At 42.9% G+C, this 14199-nt stretch overlaps 2 protein-coding genes across 2 annotated transcripts in view; one reads left to right on the forward strand and one right to left on the reverse strand.

The window, feature by feature from the left end:
- NCF4 (neutrophil cytosolic factor 4) overlaps positions 1-14199 on the reverse strand; it is a 185540-nt gene that overhangs the window by 150648 nt on the left and 20693 nt on the right. The window lies entirely within an intron of this gene.
- The window catches only part of LOC137531924 (parvalbumin alpha-like), a 96005-nt gene continuing 83624 nt past the window's right edge, over positions 1819-14199 (forward strand). The window contains exon 1 of the mRNA XM_068251955.1: positions 1819-1927. The gene's annotated coding sequence lies outside the window, so the exon portion shown is untranslated. The remainder of the gene's footprint in view (positions 1928-14199) is intronic.

Raw genomic sequence — 14199 nt, forward strand, 5'->3', positions numbered from 1 at the left:
GTACTCTGTAATGTGCTGCAGAAGATGTCAGTGCTATATAAATACATAATAATAATATGGTAGGACATTAGACTATGACTATAGTAGGATTAGAGTGTGAGCTCATCTGAGGACAGTCAGTAACATGACTATGTACTCTGTAATGTGCTGCAGAAGATGTCAGTGCTATATAAATACATAATAATAATATGGTAGGACATTACACTATGACTATGGTAGGATTAGAGTGTGAGCTCCTCTGAGGACAGTCAGTGACATGACTATGTACTCTGTAATGTGCTGCAGAAGATATCAGTGCTATATAAATACATAATAATAATATGGTAGGACATTACACTATGACTATGGTAGGATTAGATTGTGAGCTCCTCTGAGGACAGTCAGTGACATGAATATGTACTCTGTAAAGTGCTGCAGAAGATGTCAGTTCTATATAAATACATAATAATAATATAGTAGGACATTAGACTATGACTATGGTAGGATTAGATTGTGAGCTCCTCTGAGGACAGTCAGTGACATGACTATGTACTCTGTAAAGTGCTGCATAAGTTGTTATATTATTACATAGTAATTATAATAAACAATGATTCTGTGAAAGCCCCTGTATATTTGCCAGGATAAGTTGAGCTGTATTATTACATCCTCAGTATTCCATAAACTTTCATCATCTAAGCCACGAATGTCTTTGTGCTAGGTATCCCAGAGGTCGGTATGGAAGAGAGGATCTTGCAGGGATCTATCATGAATGGGGACTTCCTGTTTGCTTCTCAGTGTTTGGTGACCTCTAGTCGAGTCCACGCGTACAAAAGGCATAGAAAGGATTCCATGGACTCTTGGCCGGGTATTTCATACCTGCAGCTACAACAGGCATTATCCAAGCTTCTCCATTCAGTAGTCCTGGCACAGTGAAAATAACGAGAGGAGGGGTGGAACGACTTGTGGCTCGTCCATGGCATTTCCATTCCGAGAGTTCTTCTCTCTCCGCAGCTGCACACGTTCTCCAAACTGCAGAGAAGACCAAGACTAAATCATGGAGCTCTGCTCGGAGGCCTCCAGAGACCCAACAAACAGAGTCCAAAACATTCCATCCAAAAAGTGGGGACATTCCACCCAACCCAAAAAAAGTTCCAACCATTCTGCACACCGATTTGTAGAGCCACATATCAGTGATGATAATCTTTGACTAGGTGGATGAACAAAAAAATGCAGAAATAAATCCATGTTATCCCTGTTGGATCTTTCGTCTTCCTGCCAAGCCAAATTCAATCACGATGCACAGGGAATTAAAAATATTGGCAACAGAAAAATCATTAAACTTGTAGCAGATCCAAGGTGAATCTTTGTTTATCCTTTAGGCAGTCCCCTTTTTTGGGCCCAGTCTTGTTTTCTCCTCCCGTCTTGGATCTCGTAGACGTCTGACCTATTCTTTGGCACGCTTTTCGCTCTTCTAAATTCTACTTGGATAGCAGCCCTCAGCCCTCTGACTTTTCAAAGGCCAGAAGTTCAGAAGAACCAACGCAGATAAAGCAATAGCAGCACAATGCCAGCTTCGGAGCGGATTTTGGGGGGTGCACGGATGCAGACAATAGGGGTCTCCCCAAAGCACCCACCTTTTACGTTTCAGGCATAAGGTCTCTCTTTTGCAGCCCTTCTTCCTCCTTTGGCCTCGGAGCTCAAGTCCAGGATCTGAGCTCCTGCCAGACGTATTAATAGAGTTTCTTGATGAGTTACTTGTCAATAAAGCTGATCCCTTATCTGCTGTCTCAGGGCATCTGACACCAAAGGACCTGGATGCTGAGGAGGAGGGGATGAAGAATCTCAAAATAGATCAGATGGAGAAAGTATTTAAGAGAGAATCCCTCTCCGGGACCACCTCACCGTCGCCTTGTCTCTGCCCTTTCCACGGATACTGATCCATCCCCGAGTGAGTACAAGGGGAGGAGGAGGGCAGCTTGGATGTAAGGGAGATGTTGTATGCTAAAGCTATTGGACAGACATGTGGAATGATGCTTGGGGGGGGGGGGGGGATGTTGAGTATGAACTGTGGAGAATGTATAGAGGAAGATTTGAACACTTTATTGTCATTGTGTAGTACGTTGAAATTACTTTTCAAGACAGCCCCTAAGGTGCATATAAGGAAAATAGAACGTCATGCACTAAAGTGCAGCAATATTGCTGTTCAAGGAGAACACAGAGCAATTTTACCATTGCAACCTGCAGCAGGCCTGGAGTTATCTCACAAGAGCCTATAGACACTGGCATCCTAGACTTCACCCTCCATGAACCTTCAAACCCAACCAAATTGCATCGCATGTGTGCTAGCTGTCCCCTCTGTCACTTCTCCCTTATTTTCTTTGCCCATCATAGCTAGCTACAGGTGCCCCTTAGTATTAGGTAGCCAAATACCCTCAGTATTAAGCAGATAGAGGTCTCCCTGAGTATTAGGTAGCTAGAGGAACCTCAGTATTAAGCTAGAGGTGCCTCTGACCGAAGGGAAATCTCGTCAGTGGAATGCCGAGAGTAGTAACCTCTCGTTTACACTCTCATCAGGACTCTGCATAGGGAAGGTGGGAGGGAGGTGCTTGGGGAGGGGACTGAGCCACCTTTCCATCATCCGGCGCCTGTAGGCACGTGCCTACATTGCCTTTTGGTAAATCCGGCCCTGACCGGCAGCATGTACAGCAAGTTATGCGATTAGTGTGACCGCGAGATTCTTGAGAAGTGCGAGCACTATAATGTTAATGCGTGTTACTAACGAGCAATACTGTTAGTTACGTGTGTTACGTTTGCAGTGTTTGTGCTACATGATACGCAACACCAGTGATCTGCAAACTCGGCCCACAATGTATTGCAGGAGTCTGACAGCCACAGTCATGATTCATAAAGGCAAATGCATTGTGGGACTTGTGTTTCTTAACAGCTGGAGAGCCAGGTTTGCAGATCACTGCGTTACACGATATGGTGGGTCGCACTAATAACGTAACTCACCTTTCACGCTGGCAGTAGTAACGATAGTATTGCCGTGCCCTTTCTGCGCACAGCAATATTACTGCACTTTAGTGCATCGACCCCTCAGGCCTGTATCTAATTCACTTTTTTTCCTGAGTTTTCCTGAGGTTACATTTTCACACCTTATTAATAAAATACCTTTAAAGCCACCAGCAAGCAAGAAAATAAAACAATCAACTAATTTTGGCAGTACTTTCTCACCTATTTTTTGGTACTTGTTCAGTTGCAGAGGGATAAAAAAGTTATTTTAACCAGTAGAGGAACAATTATCTCCTAGGAGAAAATTCAGGAGGAAAGATTAATTGCATTTGGGCCTATAATCCATTAAAGTGAATGGGAACCGCATGTAAAAAAAAATGAAGCAAATACCTAAGGAGAGGGAAGGCTCTGGGTTGTTTAGAGCCTTCCGTCTCCTCTCTCGGTGCTCTCTATCCTGTGCTGGCTCCTCCCCACAGACCCCCCCCCCCCCCCCCCCCCCGTGTCAATCCCCCGCCGAAAGGGTTTTTGGAAGTCTTTGGGAGCCGTGTCCTCCTGAAGACGTGCGGCTCCGCACTGCACAGGCGTGAGCGTGCAAGAGAGCGTGTTTGCGCAGGTGCAGTACTGGGCCACCCTTGTTCAGGAGCACTCGGGCTCCCTGAAGGCGTCTGAAGCCTCATTAGGCCGGGTAAAGCAGTATTTGACTAATTTAATCAAATACTGCTACCGGGCGAGCCAGCACTGGTACGAGGGGACCAGGAGAGGAGCCGGAAGGCTCTATAGGACCCAGAGCCTTCCCTCTCCTTGGGTAAGTATCGGTCTCATTTTTTTTTTAAATGTGGTTCCCATTCACTTTAACTCTCTCTTGAGTTTTCTCCATGGAGACATGCAAGAGAAAAAAAGTTTGATATCACCCTTTTAACTACTTTTTAGTACTTTTTCGATTGCTAAACACTGAAAAGTTATTTTTTAATAAGATGAAAAATGACAGTATATCCTAAGAGAAAACTCAGGAGAAAATGGAACTGAATAAGGGCCTAGAAAGTTTAGGGCAGTTGGGAAAACGTTTTGAAATCATGAAACGAGTTATGGACATATTAGAAGTATGAGTGTCCAATAAATGGTCAGTGGGAATGATACTATTTTTGTATAGAATTACAATCTAGATAACATGCAGTAGTTAAGAACAAAGTAGATTTTTGAAATCTGAGATTTACAAATTGTAACAAAGAAATGATTTATCTGTTGTTGTTTTTTAACATTTGGATATTATCCAAATATTATATTGGTTTATTGGATATACTATTATATTTTAGATATCTTCCAAATATTGTATATTACAGGATATTATCCACACTGTAGACCATATAGGGATGATAGCAAAATCCATTTCAGTTTTTGAATGTTGCTGGTGGGAAATCAAACTTTTTCGCCCACTGCAGAAAGTTGCAGGAAGATTACAGTTTTTTTTTTCCTCAGGCAGGAAATTGTAGGCAATTGTTTAAAAGAGTAGAGCGCTGATTCAATAAGTGATTCTCCTCCTGAGTTTCCTCACAGGAGAAGTTTTCTCATCTTATCTACGACATACATATTCCGCTCTTCCAGACAATAGGGGGCAACAATATGAGCAACGATCATCTGTTTGTTAGGGTCAGACGGGGGTTTAAATGGTTTTTGTTATTGATAAGGTATTTAATTATTTCCTGTGAGAAAACCTGAGAGAAATGTACATTGTTTCAAAACTCAAAGGCTCAACGTCTAGATTTCGTATTTTATCACAGCGTTAATATACCAACATTGGCAATCTGGACAAAAACTTGCCAGTGTGTCGAGCTCAGAGTTAATGGAATACAAACTTTGGTTCCTTAATGACAGCACACCTTTAACGGCTTAAAAAATGCATTAAAAGCTCTATAAATAATGTCCTGTCCAAGAAACAGATCCTTAAATGACCGTGGTTGAACATACACTTCACATTTTAAGAAATTGCACTTAAATTAAAAGCGCGGTCAATCTTACGTCAGTATGTAACCTTGATTGATGCCGGTAGAACGCCAAAGATTTGTGGCTGAGTAAAAAAAAATGATGCGTCTGAGCAGGTAGATGTCAGATCTTACTTTTTGCAAATACTTTATCGTTTTGTTTTTGTTTTTGTTTTTCGAACTCTTCATTAAATCTATATGGATAGGGACAGGTATCCAAGGTTAGGCTAAGTGTCAGTAAAATATCAGTATAAATTACTGATATTTTACTATTGGACTTAAAGGGACACTGTAGGGGGGTCGGGGGAAAATGAGTTGAACTTACCCGGGGCTTCTAATGGTCCCCCGCAGACATCCTGTGCCCATGCAGCCACTCACCGATGCTCCGGGCCCACCTCTGGTTCACTTCTGGAATTTCTGACTTTAAAGTCTGAAAAACCACTGCCCTCCCTCCCGCTGACGTCACCAAGAGCGTACTGTGCAGGCGCAGGCTATACTGGGCCTGCGCAATACACTCCTGGTGATGTCCCCTTTAAGTAATGGAATATCGATCATTTTACTGACATTCCACATTCAGCTTTCTTCAGTGCCTGATTTAACATGGCACCCTTTTTAAATGAACGCCCGCTGACCAGTCCATTTTTGGGTAGAAAAAAATGTGTTGGGTAGCCGTGTTTTGTTGATACGCTCTGTAGACTCATTAGATTATAGTTGGTCAGACAGTTTTGTGATAACCGCCATGCAGTGTGTCTGTACAACGATCAATTTCAAAAATTATTGAGAGCATGCTGTGAATACACAGTTCCAGCCAACATTCCAAGTGCAATCATTAAATGCAAAACTTTATTGACCTGCATCTGCTGTTTTCAGAGTCGCAACAGACTCCCTTCTTAAAGGATACCCGAAGTGACATGTGACATGATGAGATAGACATGTGTATGTACGGTGCCTAGCACACTAATAACTATGCTGTGTTTCTTTTTTTCTTTCTCTGACTGAAAGAGGTAAATATCAGGTATGTAAGTGGCTGACTCAGTCCTGACTCAGACAGGAAGTGACTACAGTGTGACCCTCACTGATAAGAAATTCCCCTTTTTACCTCTTTCTTGCTCTCAGAAGCCATTTTCTGCTAGGAATGTGTTTTATAGTTGGAATTTCTTATCAGTGAGGGTCACACTGTAGTCACTTCCTGTCTGAGTCAGGACTGAGTCAGCCACTTACTTACCTGATATTTAACTCTTTCAGGCAGAGAAAGACAAAAAGGAACACAGCATAGTTATTTGGGTGCTTGGCACTGTACATACACATGTCTATCTCATCATGTCACATGTCACTTTGGGTATCCTTTAACCTATTTTGGTTTCTGGACGTAGAAACTACGTCCAGAAACCATGTGCGCTACCGCGCGCCCCAGCGGCCGATCGCGCGCGTGCACGCGCACTCCCGGCCGCGGATTCGGTAGTCAGGGAATCAATATATCGGGCTATGAAGCCCGATTACTGATTCCTCTCCCCCGCTGAAAAAGCGACAGCTTCTCTCGGAAGCTGCGCCTTTTCTGGCCGTTCCCTTCCTGATGCGCCACTCTAAGCGTGTGTTACGCTTAGAGTGACGTCATGTAAAAAAACTCATGGCCGCCATCTTGTGGCCAAAAAGTAAAACTACACCTGAAAATGAAAATAAATTAAAATCAACACACATTTACATTATAAATCTATTGTTTACCCCCCACCCTCCCAAAACTACCCAAATAAAATGTTTACTATAAATAAAAAAAACCATTACAATAATAAAAAAAAAAAACATGTAAATATTTACCTAAGGGTCTAAACTTTTTAAATATCAATGTAAAGATGAAATATTTCTATATTTTTTTTATTTTAAACTTGTTAATAGTGATAGATGCAAAATGGAAAAAATGCACCTTTATTTCCAAATAAAATATTGTCGCCATACATTGTGATAGGGACATAATTTTAACGGTGTAATAACCGGGACATATGGGCAAATACAATACGTGAGTTTTAATTATGGAGGCATGTATTATTTTAAAACTATAATGGCTGAAAACTGAGAAATAATGAATTTTTCCATTTTTTTTCTTATTCTTCCTGTTAAAATGCGTTTACAGTAAAGTGGCTCTTAGCAAAATGTACCCCCCAAAGAAAGCCTAATTGGTGGCGGAAAAAAACAAGATATAGATCAGTTCATTGTGATATGTAGTGATAAAGTTATAGGCTAATGAATGGGAGGTGAACATTTCTCTCGTGAAAACCACGGAACCTGAATGGGTTAAGGACGATTGCAGTAGCCTACAATGTGTACAGTATGCATGGATGCAACAAATGTGCATTGTGCTGCAGCCACGTTCACTGTGAACATCATCAATGATGAATGCTGGAGCCACCCTGAAAAGGGGCTCTTAATGCTGTTGTGGTTGGCCTTGAGAAAGGGTCTGTTTTGGCTACGAAAACTTAGATGCATATAAAGTTTGAGATGAACTATTGTACGTGTAGTGCAGGCTGGACTCGGGCATTTGGAATGTCATCATCTGGACCCTAAAGAGATATCAGAAGCCAGACAGCCATTCAGGGTCAGCTCACCAACATGTGTCATATCGGTACACTGACCTTTCAGGGGACGATACAGTTACAGAGTACTGAGATGGACTGTAAACATTTACCCAAGAAAACATAGAAATGTAGAAACACATGTTAACCACCCCCCACCTCAGGTTACTGCCCCTTAAAAATGACAGCAATTTTTACATATCGTGCTCCTCCCATTCATTCACCAATAATTTTATCGCTACTTATCACACCAAAATGATCTTTATATTATTTTTTCACAACAAATTAGGCTATGTTTGGGTGGTACTTTTTTGCTAAGAATTAGTTTATTTTATATGCATTTTAAAGGGAATAAGAAGGGGAAAAAATGAAAAAAATATATTATTTCTCGGTTTCCAGCCCTTATAGTTTCAAAATAAAATGTGCTACAGTAGATAAAACCCACACGTTTTATTTACCCATTCGCCCCAGTTATTGCAGTATTTAAATTAAACAGCGAAGTATGTGTGCTTACACCCCTGTTGCTGAAATGAAGACAAGGACGTAGATACACAATATAGGCGTGCTATATTATGTAAAACATGGATGTCTCTATAAACACCCTAAAAGAAATGACATAACTTAAAGGGTACGTGAAGTTCCATTCTATTTTCCTGCACAGCAAGTGTTAAAAAAAACTAGAGGTGTTATCTATGCAAATGAAACAGTCAACAGAAAATCGAATTCAGCCAGAAATCCTGAAAAGTAAATAGAAGGCAAAACACTTTTATCTGGCTTTGAAATACTGCTGATAAGGTTTTAGTGCTGAAAAGCTTGGGCCCTATGTATTCACATGGGTGAATTCACACTGTGCACAATGCAATGCTTTATAACATTAGTTTTAATTACACAGCAATTTGCTGCAATGGTCCCACAAAGGGGCCAATCACAATGTTGTTTTTCAGCTTCAAGTCCCGTCGTAATAACAGGATCCGAGCTGTGCGCTACCATCAGGGCCGGATTTGTACTTTTTACCACCCAAGGCCACTGTCACCAGCTGCCCTCCAGTATAGGTAGCAAGATGACCCCTCCCCCCTTTCGCTCCAGTATAGGTAGCTAGATGACTCCTCCCCCCTTTCCCTCCAGTATAGGTAGCCAGATGACTTCCTTAATCCCTCCTTTTCCCACTCCCCTTTTTCAGTATAGGTAGCCAGCTCACCTTCACACCGCAGCAGCCATCAGTGTCACTCATTTCTCCGCTCGTCTCCAGTGCAGAAGTTTCCTCTTCCTTTCTGTCTCCAATGCTGCCCAAGTCCATAGCCGCCGGCCACAATGCAAATGTGCTCAGAGAGCAAGGTGGCTGCTGCACAGGCGGCTAGCAGCAGAGTACCACAATTTGCAAGCTTGCAAATGCTGCACCAGTTTAGCCTGCTGCTTTGGTGCCCTTGCTCCTGTGGTGCCCTAGGGCATTGCCTAGGCGGCCTTGGCCTAAATCCATCCCTGGCTACCATACAACATAAATAAAAGTATTAGTGGCAGAGGATCAGCAGGACAGCCCAGTAATGTGCATTGTTTAAAAGTAAATAAATATGGCAGCCTCCATATCCCTCTCAGGTCAGAACGACACAGCACACTTATTTGCATTGTATGCATATTACCACACAGGGCTGGTTTAAGCTGAATGGGGGCCCTGGGACAAAGATAACCAGGGACCCACTACCTCACCAAAGTTAGCCCCAGAGGCCCCTATTTGACCGTCACGCTTCCACTCCGATCACGGCAGTTGTGATCCACTTGCAGAGCTGCATAGCGGATGCGGAGGCCATACACATCTGCACCACAGCCCCCACAATCCCTTGCCTACTGCTTGTACCAGGTGACAGCTCCTAGCCAATGAGGGGTCACCTGGTAAGAGCAGTAGTAGGCGATACAAGGAATTGTGAGGGTTGTAGTGTGAATGTGTGTGGCATACGCATCCCTATGTAGCGCTGAAATGTCGTTCAGCCAGCCTCCTATTGCAGGGGCCCGGGGAGCAGTCTGGGTGTGACCACCTGGAGTTCCAGAGACACATGGGGGCCCGGCAGCCGTCATGCCAAAACAACTGGCCGTTGTAGTCATTAGCTCGCATGGGAAATAGTACGTCGTTTGGATTCATATTTTTTTCCCAGCAATTATCAATCGGACAGCTTTCAGTCGTTCCTGATTCCAATGCACTTTAGGGCAATCCGAAAAAAATCGCAAACATACGTAGAACATTGCATGCGGAAAACGTGAACGCGATCCCACAGCCCCGCAAACCCCAAACAAAGGCCCTCGAAAATTGCAACGCTGAGCGCGCTCCCGACCTCACAGAAAATTCAGACAGGATGGAATCTGGATCAGCCTAATAAACGGCAGCCTTTTTATTCCTGTTTCAGGTTATTAGTTCCCTAAGGGGCACAAAACAGAGACGCTCAGCGAATCTGCTCCAATTAATGACTGCGGGCTCTAACGAGCTGCCACAGATCATTCATAATAGGATTATGTGTCCGCCGCGCTGATAACGAGGGATACGCTGAGTGAGATGAGATGACAGGAGATTTATGAAGTTATGACAATGCGGGCGTGGAGGTGCGAGGGCGTGGTGTCAGTAAGGTTTGTCAAAGGATTTGATCCACAAACCTATCCTCGATTAGGGCAATCGGCGACACGGGGGACAGATTAGGAGTTGTTGAAAGGGAAGACGTTTTGGGCCCATCTACAAGGGGATACAGCTGAAGAGGAGTGACAGAGGAGACAGGGCAGCTGTGCGGCGTCCCCAAATAACACAATCAGCTGCTGGTCCCCCCCGCCCCCCCGAAAGATCTGGAGGAGTTACATGAATTTCAGTTCAAACGCTTGGAATGACACCAGGCAGCGTGACTAATGCTTCTTACAAGATGCAGGAATTATGGGATAGAGTCAAACAATTAACCACTTCACATCCAGACCTTGTGCCCCCCTTTATGGACCAGAGCAGTTTTGACATTTTTAGCTATGTCCCTATTTAATCAGCAATAACTTTATCCCTACTTATGATACCTAAATTAAATATATATGGTTATACTATACTACGCTTTCATTGTGTGGCATGCATTTTTTCCCCTTGAACAATTTTGTTTTGTATGCATTCTAAATGACATCCAAGGTGAAAATAAACTGATGAGAAAACAATTGTATCTATCCTCAGTCTCCTAAAAAATGATTTTTTTTAGATACCCCAGAGTTTTATTTTATATTTAAAACTCGGTTTTAAGTTTTTACGGTTTAATGGCCTTTGCTTAATGACACCTTCATCAAAATATGCCAGAGCTCAAATCTATGAATTATTGATCCTTTTTTATCTCTTTCCTGCTCTCAGAAGCCATTTACTGTCAGGAAAGTGTACTATGGCTGTAATTACTTATCAGTGAGGGTTATGCTATAGTCTGACCCAGTCCCGACCCGGACAGAAACTGTCACTTGCATATCTGATGTTTAACTTTTTTAGGCAGAGAAAGAAAAAAAGGAACGCAGCATAGTTATTTGTGTGCTTGGCACTGTATATACACATGCCTATCTCATCATGTCACATGTCACCTTGGGTATCCTTTAAAGGGGAAAAGAGGAAAAAAGTAGAAAAAAAACGGCATTATTCCTCAGTCAGTTTTACCAATTCCAGGTTAAAAATAAAAAGCGCTACTGTAGATAAAAAAACCACAAATTATGTTTGGCTATTTCTAGCGTTTATCACACAACTTAGATTATGTTCCTGTCACAATTTATGGTGAGGATATTTGATTCTGAAATAATGTGTGTGTATTTTTCACTGAAATCTTCAAAAATCGACGTATTTTTAATGGTAAAAATCCAATTTTATTAGCTCAGGGGACATATATCCCCTTTCACCAATCAATGCTGCAGCAGATAGCGCCAGAGGTGTGCACAGGAGCAATGCCCAATCCTGCACAGCTGTGCTTCAGCTACAAGATGTCCTTGTGGCTTAGATGAAGTCAGAGAGGGCGTAGATACACTGTAGTGGTGGATAGATCGGTTATCCTGAGGACGATCTCGTTAACCCTTCCTGCTGCAGTATGTTATGTTACATCCACCAAGTTGTAAACTCTACTATTTGCCCAGAAGCCTGGTACACATGCTAGATGGTTTTTGGCCAAGTTGGTTGATCAGGGTGCCTCTGCATAGCATCTAGTGTGTGTATAGCAGCCCCGAACCTAGCCAGTGCACCTGCAGGATATCTGGTCTGCTGGATCATCTCATCCATGTGCTGGACAAGGCCATTGCTCTTCTCCAGAGGGTGCGTACAACACAGCCGAGTTTTGATTGGCCAATGATGCCTAATTTTACCACTTTCATATAAAATGAGAGCTTACCTACACAATCTGCTCATAGCATTCAATATCTTTTGACCCTCATACTACATGGAGGAGGCAACATTGGTCAGTAGTGGGCCAATCAATATTGGATGTTTATGCATGGCTGCAAAGAGGGCGTTAACTCACTTAAGCTGCTGCCTTTCGCCAGTGAGCTCCACGCCACTCTCCATCCCCCACACCTCTGCCTTCACTGCAGAACTACCAGTTTAGAAGGCAGAAGTGTGGGGAAGATGTAGAACAGTGTGGAGCAAGAGGCGGCGGCTTACGTTAACCCCCTCTGTGCGGCCTCTGCATACTCCAGGACAGTTTCACCTTTTGCAAAATGTATCTTGTTTATCCTTAAAGGACAACCGAAGTGACATGTGACATGATGAGATAGACATGTGTCTAGCACACATATAACTAGGCTGTGTTCCTTTTTTTCTTTCTCTGCTTGAAGTTCATAATCAGCTATGCAAGTGACAATTTCTGTCCAGGGCGGCACGGAGTCGGACTTTAGCGTAACGCTCACTGATAAGTAATTACAGCCATAAAACACTTTCCTGGCAGTAATGGCTCCTGAGAGCAGGAAAGAGATCAAAAAGGGTCAATAGTTCATAGATTTCAGCTCTGGCACACTTCAATACACGTCATTGAGCAGAGACAATAAAACAGTAAAAACTTAAAAACTAGATTTCAGCCCACAGGGATTTTTCACCTTATGCATCAGAGCAATTTTCACCTCCCATTCATTCCCTAATAACTTTATCACTACTTATCACAATTTATTGTTCTATATCTTGTTTTTCCGCCACTAATTAGGCTTTTTTTGGGTGGTACATTTTGCTAAGAATTATTTATTTATTTAATAATGCATTTTAACAGGATTAATAAGAAAAAAATGGAAAAAATTCATTATTTCTCGGTTTTCGGCCATTATAGCTTTAAAATAATCCACGCTACCATAATTAAAACCTATGTATTTTATTTGCCCGTATGTCTCGGTTATTATACCATTTAAATTTTGTCCCTATCACAATATATGGCGCCAATATTTCATTTGGAAATAAAGGTGCATTGTTTCCTTGTTGCGTCTATCACTATTTACCAACTTATAAATTAAAATATGTTTGTAGTATACCCTCTTCAAATGCATATTTAAAAAGTTCAGACCCTTAGGAAACTATTTATGTTTTTTGTTGTTTTTTTTTTTTTTTGTATTTTTTTTTCCATTAAAATATTTATTTGGGTAATATTTTGGTGTGGGACATGAACAGGTAATTTTTAATGTTACTGAATGTGTAAATTGTAATGTAAAAAATGTGTAGATGTAGTTTTACTATTTGGCCACAAGATGGCCACCTTCGTTTTTGTTTTCCCTTCTTGTACTCCTCGCTAAGCGGAAGTACAAGGGGGATGCGGAAATTTTTCCGGGCAGAAGAACTGAAGCCTCACGGGTGAGCGCTTCGGTTTTTCTGCGGGGGACAGGGATCGGTGATTGGGAACCATGTTCCCTTTCACTGATCCCAGGGCTACCGGGGGACACCACGGGGGCGCGCCCGTGATCGCGCGCGGGAGTGCATGTAAGCAGCTGACCGGACGTGCTCTTCACGTCTGGGCGCCTGAAATGGTTAAAATATAAAATAAAATTGTGGATATTTAAAAAGTATTTTTAGGAGAGGGAGAATAATTACAATAGTTTATCTTATCAGTGTATGTTCACCTCATATGTCCTTTAAGCCAGACCACAGAGTCTGACAAAACTGAGAAGCCATGGACATTAGCTTTAGGCATCAATGAGAGGGTTGATTAAGGATAGGCATCAGTGGGGAAGGTCGGTTAGTGTTAGGCATCAGTGGGGAAGGTCGGTTAGTGTTAGGCATCAGTGGGGAAGGTCAGTTAGTGTTAGGCATCAGTGGGGAAGGTCAGTTAGTGTAAGGCATCAGTAGAGAGAGGGCTCTGTATGAGAATAAGGCTAGGTTTAACCTCCTGAGCGATAATCCCGAGCTGAGCTCGGGGTATGTCGCGCAGGAGGAGTTCTCAGGCCCTGGTGGGCCAATTTGCATAATTTTTTTTCTGTTACATGCAGCTAGCACTTTGCTAGCTGCGTGTAACTTCCGATCGCCGCCGCTCGCCGCCGATCCGCCGCTCGCCGCCGTGCCGCGCAGCCCCCCCCCCCTCCCCGACCCCTTGCGCAGCCTGGCCAATCAGTGCCAGGCAACGCTGAGGGGTGGATCGGGACTCCCTCTGGGGAAGCCCAGCAGGAAATCCCGTTCTGAACGGGATTTCCTGCTTACTCTGATCGCCGAAGGC

Source organism: Hyperolius riggenbachi, chromosome 9, assembly GCF_040937935.1.
Source record: "Hyperolius riggenbachi isolate aHypRig1 chromosome 9, aHypRig1.pri, whole genome shotgun sequence".
NCBI classification, from domain to species: domain Eukaryota; kingdom Metazoa; phylum Chordata; class Amphibia; order Anura; family Hyperoliidae; genus Hyperolius; species Hyperolius riggenbachi.